The sequence below is a fragment of the Chinchilla lanigera genome, unplaced genomic scaffold, assembly GCF_000276665.1.
Source record: "Chinchilla lanigera isolate Chin_1 unplaced genomic scaffold, ChiLan1.0 scaffold00025, whole genome shotgun sequence".
Lineage (NCBI taxonomy): Eukaryota > Metazoa > Chordata > Mammalia > Rodentia > Chinchillidae > Chinchilla > Chinchilla lanigera.
Window position 1 is genome coordinate 5,533,457 of NW_004955426.1, and position 11,941 is coordinate 5,545,397.

An 11,941-nucleotide genomic window follows, 5' to 3' on the forward strand; every position below is an offset into this window, starting at 1 on the left:
TCACCTCACCACTCAATCACCTTCCAAAAGTTTTGTCTGCAGCTCCTGTGGCCTTTTGGGGGCATCTTGACCTAAACCATAGAAAGTACCCAGATGCCTGATCAAAGGGCAGTTAGATGTTTCTGTCTAAATTAAATTAATATTAGAATTTGTAGACTTCAAATAAAACAAATGGCCCTACCTGTGTGGGTGGCCTCATTCAGTCAAAGACCTTAAGAAGAAAAGACCAAAGTCTGCTGAGGAAGAAGGAATTCTGACCCTGGACACACACACACACACACACACACACACACACTCACACACACACACCAAATACTAGGGCTTGAACCCGGGGCCTTCACACTGAGCTACATCCCCAGCATGTGCTTCACTTTTACTTTTGAGACAAGATTTTGCAAAGTTGTGAAGTTGCCGTGCTGGTCTCCTGCCTTGGGCTCCTCCTGTCTTAACCCCTCCCCTCCCCCCACCACATCTCTTGGTCCCCTTCCTTTTGCAGAAGATCTATCTTCCTGTTTCCTATTACCTGTTCTTTATTTTGCTCTTTATTTCTATTTTGGATTTCTCATATGAAACATCATGTGATAGTTAAACTTGTGCATGTGATTTATTTCACTTAACATTATGGTCTCAACGTGCATCCTTTTTCCTCCAGAGAAACCCGGCTGGCCTATCCTGCAGGCTTCAGCAGACTGCACCATTTCCAGCCACCACAGTGGCATAAGCCACTTCCTTAAAATAAATCTTATCTTAAGGAATCATATTCCCTTATCTTATTGATTCTGGTTCTGTTTCCCTAGAGGAGCCCTGACTCACAGGCCATCCAGAGGGATGGCCCTTTCCGATAAAGGTCATGTGTCACAGGATTTGCATCATACGTCATGCGTCACATGTCACACACCCCCACTGGCGTATCCTCTGCTGTGCTGTTGCTTTGCAGCATGCCCCAGCCCAGTCCCCCTAGCCGGACTGCAAGGTACTGAGCGGCCCAGGCTTTGTGTATTCATCGGGGTACTGCAATAGGCCCTCTGTCCTCCCAATAGCCAACAGAGAGCCTGCGCCAGGAACAAGTGCTGCTGAAGATGTGCTGCTCAACGAAGCTGCTCTGTAGTGACAACGGTACTGATGCTAAGTGCTGGGATTGGACTCAGCTACCGCAGCCTCCAAATCCGCTCATCAATTAGGAGGAACATGAAGCAGAAGAAAAGGAGAAAAGGCAACCTTTACCAGATGTTTTCAATTACCAGGTTGCTTCCTTTCATGTGTTTCTTCCTACACAGCCACCTGAAGACTGTCAAAGGCAACTCCCGGTTCACGTTGAACTGGGTGGGTTGCTGTAGTCAAGTTTCCACAGTGTAGAGCTCAGCCTGTTCTGCTTCAAAGTTGAAAATAAGCAATTATCTTTTGAAATAAGATACACTCAAATATAAAGATTATAAAGGAAAAAGTATTTGTGCTCATCACCTTCTCTTATACTCTAAATGTCTTCTGTTGAATTTTAACATACATTTTAAAAGATGAAATAGGGCCCTGAAATGACGAGTGCTGAAAACCAGATTAAATCCTAGATTCGAAATCTCTGCAGATAGCTTCTGTAAAGGACTTTTTAAAAAATAATTTTCCATATTTTACAAGGATCACAAGATGAAATCATCTTTGACAAGTCAATCTGACCCATGTAGTGAATAGAGAACCAATTGGCTCAGTTTTCTGATCAATAAGACTATTTTCAATGACTGCCCAACACTGACAATTCTATTCCATAGGAATATTGATTTACAAGCATGTCAAATGGAGATTTTAGTTTACTTCCTGTTTTTACTGCTCTGTCTTCTGCTGTCAGCCAAGAATGGAGACTTTGTCTCCTGGGAGCGGGAGGCGGAATAGGATGAAGCCTCCGAGGTCACCCTTGAAAGCAGGAAACACTCAGCTTTGACCTGGTCTATTGAAATCAATACGGCACAGCAGAGAGAGAGGAAGCAGATGGCAGTGTATAGTTACATCAATATTTTTCTTTATTGTATCATTTGCATTAAATTCCACTAAAGGACAAGAAGATTCAATTGACCATGAGAAATACAGAAAGAGATGGTGATGAATCATATCTCAAATAAATTTTAATCAACACTATAGGAATTACGGTAGGGCTTATTTTCCTTTTAGTGAAGTTATCTCACTGCTTTCCTCTAGATTAAGAGGAAGAGTACAGGCTGGGACACACAGAGGAGGACAAGCAGCACCATCAAATGATCCACTATTAACATTTCAGCACACCGGATCACGTGTTTCTCTGTGCATTATGAAATCTGCTTCTCCACCTAACACTAGAATAAAATAATTTACCTCTTCCTGTCAAGGGTCTCACTGTCTTCATTTCAGATGGAAAGCCTTTTCTGAGACCCAGAGGCAAGAAGCAATAGAGTTGGCATTCTAAGTAGATCTATCTACAAAACCCTTGGTCCTCTACTAGGCCCAACCACCTTAAAAACAGTTATTCCTTATGACATAGGAAATCACCTTACAGGAATCTATACAGAACCTAATTTGAACAAGATGAACTAGAATGTTTTGAGATGCAAAAGTTAAGAAGCTTTTAAACACTAAATTAGTCAAGTCAAAAGAAAGCCAATTTGAAAGGAATCCCGCTAGCCAAAATGGCATTGTGACTATCAGAAAAAAACTAATAATCATACTGAGTTAAAATATTCAATATAAAAATGTATTAATAACACTTTTACTGGTACTGGAAAAAAAATCCTTTAGATAACACTTTTAAACATTTTATAGAGTATTAATTCCTTATACAGAAAATTGGTAAATATATAGAAGGGATCAAGGAGTTCTCCTGTCTTTCTGATGTAAACTATTTCAAGGCAGCCAAATAATTGATGAGGATAAATTCTCCATAGAATTATGGCTAGCTAATGTAAAAGAGGGGCCAGGATAAGAATATTGCTATTTTAACTGGCGTGGTGGTGCATACCTGTAATCCCAGCACTCAGGAGGCTGAGGCAGGAAGATCAGTGTAAGTTTGAGGCCAGCCTGGGCTACAAAGTGAGCTCAAGTCCAGCCTGAACTGCATAGTGAGACCCTGTCTCAAAAAAAGACCCAAAAAAAAAAATATTGCTATTTTAGTCCTGAGTGAAACACTGGATCTAGGCAATGGTTATCAGTGAATGCTAAGCCACAGGTGAAATATTCAGAGAAGCCTCATGGAGGGTATTCTGACGTCACCTGGCTGATTACGAGCATCACTGGAACTGGGGCATATAGCCGTCATGAGCTGATGGTCTGACTGCACAGGAAGTATGTAGCATAGGAAATATGACCTGAAAAGTGTTTGAACCTTAATCAAATCAAGGTTCAGATCTAACTGTGGGTTTATAGAAAATAGAAGAACAAGATGAAAGAATCAGAGGAACCATCACTCCAATCTAAAATGCAGGAAATAAAAGATACTTATCCTGATTTCTCCAACAAAATTAATGCCATAAAAATGAGGAGATGGGAGGAAGGACTATGTATATTATAATAATGAAAAGATATAACAACTGTGCAGTTTTTGGTTTTTATTTGTTTGTATTATTTGAATAGGCCAACTGTAAAAGAAAAACGTCAAGATAATTGGAAAAGCTTGAGTACCAGTTGGGTATCACAATATTTTAGATTTATTACTTGTTGGATATGAAAATACCAAGCTCTTATATTTTTCAAAGTCTTTTTCCTTAAATTCATATAAAGTAGCATGGGAAATGACGTGTTGTCTGACATTTGCTTCAAATACTCTAGGAAAAACTATGTGTGTGTGTGTGTGTGTGTATACATGTGCGCATATATGTGTGCACATGTGGTAGGAGGAGGAAGGACGTAGAGGTGAGTAGATGAAATAATAGTTGTGAAATATTAATTGTTGAAGTTGAGTGTTATGCTTTGTATCTAGGTATCCTTCCAAAGCTTCATGCAGTCCTGGGGGCAGGCTTTTTTGGTGGTAGCTGAATCTAGAGTTTGTGACTGATTCATAGTGCAATGCTGGGACTAGGAGTGCTGAGATTAAGGCTGGGTGATTGCTGGGTCAGTCCACTGATTGCATTGGCAATGCCCTAATCCCAACAGTCTGGAGAAAAGGGAGAAAAAGGCTTGTTTTGCCCTTTTGCTCTTGTTGCTTTTGCTGTCTTCCGCCACCATGAACTCTTGCCCCTGTGCCATGTTCCACTCTGCCTTGGAGCCAGCTGATTATGGACTGAAACCTGCACAAACTGTGAGCTAAATAAACCTTTCCTTCCTTAATTTAGGGTGTCAGGTATTTTGTTTCAGCAATGAAAGAAAACTAACTAAGACACTGAGCTATGGGTACATGAAGGTTAGTTATACCATTCTCTCCATCCTTGTGTATGTTTGGAAAATTCCATAATAAAACAATTTAACACCAAAAAAGTAAAATATGTAGAAATAAAATTCCATACATGCCCCAAACTGGAAAGGCATAGAATGAACAACTATCAAAAAATCTAATCAGAAAAAGTCTACATTGTACTTCATGGTGATTTTTAATATGTATTTGAATTTTTTTTTTTTTGTATCAGGGATCAAACTCAGGACCTTGTGCTTGCCAGGCAGGTGCTTATGCCACTGAACTATATCCCCAGCCCTCTAATGTGTATGTGAAATGAAATCACTCCAATATTATCCGATTAGTTTTATTGTTATTGTTTTGAAACAGGGACTCACTATGCAGTTCAGGCTGGTCTTGAACTCACCACGTATCCCAGGCTGGCTTCCAACTCATGGTGATCCTTCTGCCTCAGCCTCCCAAGTGCTGGGGTTACAGATTTGTGCCACCATGCCCAACAGTTATCTGATTAGTTTTGAAACTGATGATTAATAAAAAGATTAATCATATCCTATATTCTTTTGGGACCTACCATTGCCATCAATTTAAGGGGAAACATGAAAACTATCAATCTAAGAAAGAACTTTAGTGAATTTAAATGTTACTGGTATGCTCAGTGAACATGTCTTTCTCGTTGCAAAGAAATAAATTGGAGATAGAAAAAGGACATAAATTCTATAGGTCAATTATCTGTGATCCTCTTTAAAAAGGCAAGAGGGATGATTCAGTTTTCAAAATCCTGATGCTGTGGACACAAAGTAAATCAAAATTAATTGTCCCTTCTTTTCCAGGGACAGAATTAAGTGAATTAATAACATGAAGGGGTTAAAAATAAGTCCATTTACCATATGCCCACACACATTCCATATCATGACAGATGGAGGTCTAATTTTTTAAATATGCTACATTTTAAAAATTCTTTAGAAATATCTGTCTAAACAATAGATTGTAACTTAATTTTTAAAATAAATACTTTCAACACCACAGTCTCATTGAAGAAAAGATGGTAGGTGAAGAAGCCTGCCACAGAGACAAAACCCTTTGTGCCCAGCAAAATGTTCTCCTCTGAATGCAACTGCTAAGCATTTTAGGTTTTAGTTTGGTGAAAAGACTTATTCTTCATCACAATCTTAATTTATTCAAATCTGTAGGGTTTGTTTTTCGGTTGGTTAGGTTTTTTGTTGTTTTTTTGTATGGGCACCGAACCCAGGGCCTTTGCACTGAGCTACAGTCCTTTTCTTATTTTTGAGACAGGGCCTTTCTAAGTTATTAAGTTGCCCAGACTGGCCTCAAACTTCAGGTCCTCCTACCTCAGCCTTCCAGAGGGCTGGTATTGTCTTTAATACCAGAGTTACAACAGCTGGGAGAAATACAGGCATTTATAAGATGTTTAAACCATAGCACACTCCTAGGTCAGTCCTCTGGACCTCAGCTCCAAGATGTGGGGTCAAGTACAGCTTTAGTGCACTTTTGGCAACATCACCTGAGAGCAGGAAAGAAGCAGCAATGGGAACGGGAGATGTTAAAATGTGGTGCGATGACAAGAGCCCTCAGAAAGTTCCACACTGAAATGGCCCCTTAGGGTTTTCCTGATTGAAGCAAGGAGTCAAACTCTTGTATCTTCACAGAAACATGCCTTTCAATGCCAGTAACAGTGGGCTGTCACCTTGAACAAAGGTCCCTTTCAGGACTGTTCTGAGGGGTCAGAAGATGAATATTTTGGTCCTAAAGAGAGGTCTATAGAGTGTGTCTTCTTCCTTCCATTACAATCCACCCCTTGAGACTCCCAGAGCAATGCTCCCTTTAGCAGCACATTCACTAAAATTGGAATGGCATAGAGACTCCCAGATCTACTGCCTTCAGACAGCAAGCTCACCCCATCTAAGAACAGCCCCGTGTGACTCTGGGATCTCTCTGCTGTGGGAACACAAGAGGAGGATTGTTGGGACAAAGCACAGCACCTGCCACTATAGCCACTCTCATGATCCCCTCTTCCTACTAATTCCACTTCAAATTCTCCACACATTTAAATACCTCTGCTGTTAGTCTGGGTGCTTTCCCCAGTGGATGACCCAAATTCTCACCCCTGAGCACTGGGACACTATGAAATGGGACACATTTACCATTTACAGTAGTAAATGGCCAAATTCAAGCTATCGCTACTGTTTGTTTAGCATCAGAATCTGGAAAGGAAGTATCAGAACCAAGCAGGGTGGCTATGGCTGTAACTAGCTAGCAGTTGTAGCTTACAGTGTGATTTTTTTCTGTGTCCCCAAATAGGAGCATTTTCCCTCTGGGTACCAGGACACAAGACTGAGTGTATAAGGACAAAGAAGCACAATTCCCCCCCACCCACGCAGGTCACTGGGAGTAACAGTGAGTTGCCCAGGCCCACTTCCAATCCTTGTTTCATGGGGCCATCTGTTCCACCTGCTGAGAACACAGCAGTATATTCTGGGCCTTGATTTAACATCACCTCATCTGCACAAGTTATCATTCCAGGCTGGCACCTTAGCTGGCGCTAGTAGGCAGGTAGCTCCTGGGTGGTACATATATGATTACAGCAGGGGACCCTATGGTCATACACATCCACTGTTGTTCTTCCTTTGCTATAAAATGGGACTATTGGTCTGGGGTCACATTAGGCAGGATCTCATGTCAGTTAACTAAAAAAATCTGTAAACCTGTGGGTGGACTGAGATATTGCCTGAGTTCCCATGAGCAGGAAAAATAAAGCCATCTCTGGAATATATGCAATTCTAATCAAGATAAATCTCCTTCAGGTTGAAAGGATCCAATGTCATCAAGTTGCTAACAAGTAGCCGGTTGGTCTCCTCAGGAGCTAGTGCTTATTGGAGCATCTGGTGTTAGTTTCTGTTGCTTGCAGGCTGGATATTCAGTAGGGACACCAGATGTATCAGGTAACTGTTGACTTTATGGGGATCCACTCTCAATTACTGGGAACTCCAGTTGAAGAGAGCAGAATGTGAACTAATTCAGTAGGGGCATGATGGGGCCACTGTCCTTGCAGTGTTGAGTATATCCAGAGTGGCAGATCTTTCTGGCATTTTCCTGTACGTGGTATTACATTTTATTCACTCTCTTGGTCATAGTAGAAAATCTTCAGAGGCTTCCGCGTACAGCGACTCACCCTACAAACCACGGAGCTAATGAGAGGATTCTTCTAATGGCTATGGCTCTTCACTTCACATGTACATTCTGAAACTGGACAAATAATCTCCAGGTGGATATGTGGAGTCAAAGACCCCACTGTGAGATAAATCAGATCTGGACTTTTTGTTATCTGCCCTTCAAAAGCCCCTCATCTTTAGCAAAAGGTCACAATGAAACAGAGAACCTTAAATATCAGTGATCATCACCCCAAAGAGTCTTTGAAATATTGTACACTTTACCAATAAATGGCCACAGGTCCCTTTAAGTAAAACCTGGAGAAATTATTTGCATGAGCGCCTGCCATAGAATATCTGGGTACTTCCTCAAACCAGGTCTCCTTCAGCCGACAGGTCCTGGGCTGAAGGACGCTCAGTTCTAGAAATTGGCCATGACTTTTCAGTGGGGTGTAAGCATTACCCGTGTTGCCTGTTCTCTCTTCCTCCTAAGAACACCATGTTCTAGCCCAATAATCCCGCTTCACCCATGTTTGTACTTTCTGTGGTGTCAGTTACCCACGGTCAACTGTGGTCCAAAAATAATGGATGGAAAATTCCAGAAATAAACAATTCGTCAGTTTCAAACTGCACAGAGCTCTGAGTAGCATGATAAACTCTTGCACAATCCTGCACTGTCCAATTCGGGGTGCGGACTTTCCTTTGTGGGGCACATGCACCCTGTATGAGCGACTCATAATAGTCACTTGGCAGCCACCTCGGTCACCAGAGTGACGACTATGGTGTCACAGTGCTCATTCATGTCCAAGAAGCCCTTAGGCTACATCACAATGCCTACGTCACTGTCCTTCATCTCAACGGCGGGGCACTGTATGAGCCCACAGCCTCACAACAAGAGGAAAGGAGAGAGCAGCACAGTACGATATTTTGAGGAGAAAAAGAAACCATTTTTTCATAATTTTTATACAGTATATTCTAATTATTACATTTTATTATTAGGCTTTGCTGTTAACTTCTTATTATGCTTAATATATAATTTATGTATATGTTTATATATGTTTCATATACATAAGTTTCGTGTATATATATGCTGTGATACATAGCATATGTAGGGCTTGGTACTATCCTCATTTTCGTGCATCTCAGGGGGTCTGGAAGACACCAGCCGTGGACTGGGGGGACTGGTGTAATCTCTGTGCAGCTCCCTGAGAGCGTGATTTCCCCAGTTGCCCCATCAGCCCTTGTGACTCATAACCACACGTTCCTTGCTTCTGCCATTTAAGTTCTGCTCAATGGCTTCTATCAACCTGGGATCCTACCTCCCCATTCCCTTTAGGAAATTCAGTTATTTCTTTCTTTCTTCTCTCTTTCTTTTTTTTTTTTGGTTTGTCTTTTTCGTTTGTTTTTTGTGACAAGGTCTCACTATGTAGTCCAGGCTGGCCTTGAACTCACAACAGTTCTCCTGTCTCAGCCTCCCGAGTTCTGGTATTACAAGCGTGCATCACCACACCCACCAGGAAATTCAGTTCTATTAATAACATCCTCCCTGGTATCAGCCCAGCCTTGCAGAAGACAGTCCCCCTTGAGTTCTCCGTGTCCCGTGTCCCGTGTCCCTGGGACCTTATCAGTTCATACCTTCTAGCTTAGTACCTGGCTTGTCCTCAAGGTTTTCCTGGTGAGCCTGTGGGCTTTCTACTATTACAGAGTATATTCATGCTAGCATGCCCACTGCTCAGAGCCTTCTGTCACTGTCTTCTAACCTCACACATCTACTCTACTTAGTTTGGTCATCACTTTTTTAAAAAAGAAAAGAGAGCTGGGCATGACGGTGCACACCTGTAATCCCGGCACTCAGGAGGATGAGGCAGGAGGATTGCCATGAGTTTGAGGCCAGCCTGGGCTACAGAGTAAGTCCAGGCCAGCTTGAACTACGTAGTGGACCCCGCCTCAAAAATAAATAAATAAATAAATAAAATTTTAAAAATAAAAACATTTTAGAAAAAGAAAAGAGTTACCCAAGCAGAAAGCTAAGTTCTATATCTCAGGAGAGGTCTCCCTTGTATTTAAACTTCATTATCCAACTGAATATTCCATGCTCCTTAATCTAGATCCTTAAGATCCTATGCTGTACATTTTCCTCCACTCTGCTCGAATTAGTTGGCAAGGTCTTGCATCTCCACTGGTGTACACTCCTTTTCCTTCTTTATCAGGACCAGCACAAGACCGGCCAGCTTTTATTGTAATTGGATTCTAGTTCGGTGGCCAGCAAACTTGTCCTGTAATGAGCCAGCTAGCAAATATTTCCAGGTTTGTGGGCTCGGCTGCAATTACTCCACTCTTCCAGTGTAGTACAGAGGCAGCCAGAGATGCCGTGACACTGAGGGGTGTGGCTGTTGTATCCCAATAAAACTTTATTCCCCAAATGGACCACTGGCTCATCTGGCTTGGAAGCTGCAGTTGCTGATCCTTATTCTAGTTGCTGGTCTAGCGCCCAGGCTGGAGTTAGAGCAGATCCTGCGTTAGCAATGTGCTATCTTACAAAGCCATGGCTTCTGCTTTGTCTTCAAGCAAGGGGACAGCATTAGCTTATCACGGGAGGGAGTGGGCCCAGAGGGCAGGACCATCTGGGGAGTCCAGACTTTTGGTTCAAGGACGCAGTGTTCCCAACCCAAGCCTCAGACTCACACACTTCCCAACCAGTGCCCTGATCTCGGCATAGCAGACGCTTTCTCTAGTGTTCTGCCTGCCTTATAATCAAGTCCTGGGCTCAATCCTGGCTTTTTGTCCTGCTCTGGCTGCAGATGAGAGTCTCTTTAAAAACTACCATAAACCCTCCAGATTTCTTTCACACTTCACCCTAAATTGGTGATTAATCACTACAACCTTTCATTGCCGTTCTTGAATTCATTTTGTAGCAGTCAGAATACCCATCCATTTCCATTGTGCTTATACCGTAATTACCCCTTCTTTCCCCTAAATCTCTCAAATACTGTAGTTATTGGACCTACCAGAGCACTCCCTTCCAGAGGTCTCAGCCTAGCCAAAACTACAGCTATTGTATGACTACAGTGGCCAGGGCTATCGGAATCCCACCCACCAGTGAGGATGTCCTCCTTGACGGCCTGCCAGCTGGTGAAATGAACAGTCCCCTTCCATGCACCAGTCTGGCTCCAGTGGACGCTGGTGAGAACAAACACTGAGGTGGAAATGTATATGCAGGACTTTGCGGGGAGTCACCACCAGGATCGGTATTTATAAGGCTTGGAGAAGGTTCCACGGCAAGGATCCAGCTGCAAAGCACAGGCTGCCTCCACCCCTCAACTGCAGAAGAGCTGTGCCCTTGGGCAGGAAGCTTCCTTCTGCCAAGGGAGCAGTCCCCGCCAAGAGCTTTATCTGTGAGATGTCAAAGGCCAGCACCCCTGGCAGCTGGGGGAATGAGTGCCTGAGTCCTAAAGGGGACCCAGCCGCATCCACTGCAACCACATACAGAGTTGTGGAGTTCGTGGTAAGGAGACCACACAGGCAGCCCTGAGCCCAGTTTACCCTGTGTTCAAGTCCCCAGGAATCTTGGGAGAAAAAGGAATCTTGTTGTTAATAGAACTGCTTTTGCCCCTAAATGAATTATAAGTAATAAAGGTGTATTAGTTTCTTCACTAGGACGAAATATGCAGCATCTGAAACATAGTTTTATTCCGGCTCACGGTAGTCCATAGTCGGTGGGCTCCAGGGCAAGACCGCGTGGCACAGACGCACAGCAGAGGAACAACTGCTCACATTCCAGCAGCCCCGAAGCAGAGAGAGCGAGAAGGAGCCAGGGGGCTCCCCAGTGTTCTCCCCAGGCAGTGACCCCAGTGATCACCGCAACCCACCAGACCCCGCCTCCTCACAGCAAGTCATCTACAAACCCCCTAATCCAACCACCTCCTCAAAGCTCATCTTTGAGCGCTTGAGGCTTTGAGGGGGACATCCAGAGAGAAACTGTAACAAAGGCAATGAAGTCGCTGTGGTTTGAGGACTATCCACTTTGGAAGGGTGATGTAGCGGGGGGTAGGTAGTGCTTGGGAAAGAATACTAAGGTTGCACCCAATCAACTATTTGGTAAAGAGATCAATACAGACAGAATCCCAGGTTGTTGGGGAACGTAAAGAACCCCTTGTTGTTCAACAAAGCAATGGGGGAAAGGAGAAAGGGAGGGAGGGAGGAAAGACAGGAGGGGAAGGGGACATCCCCGTCCTCCAAACTCCTGCAGCAGCCTCAGCTACTGAACTGAAACGGAGCACTGCCAAGATGTCATCTGTCCACTTCCCTTCCTTCCAACAAACATTTTCTGCCTTTTGGCACAGCTGGGGAAGAAACATTTGAAGCACCATAATGCTGAATTTGTGACATGGGCAACTTAAAGAGGTCTACTACAATAAAAAAAAAA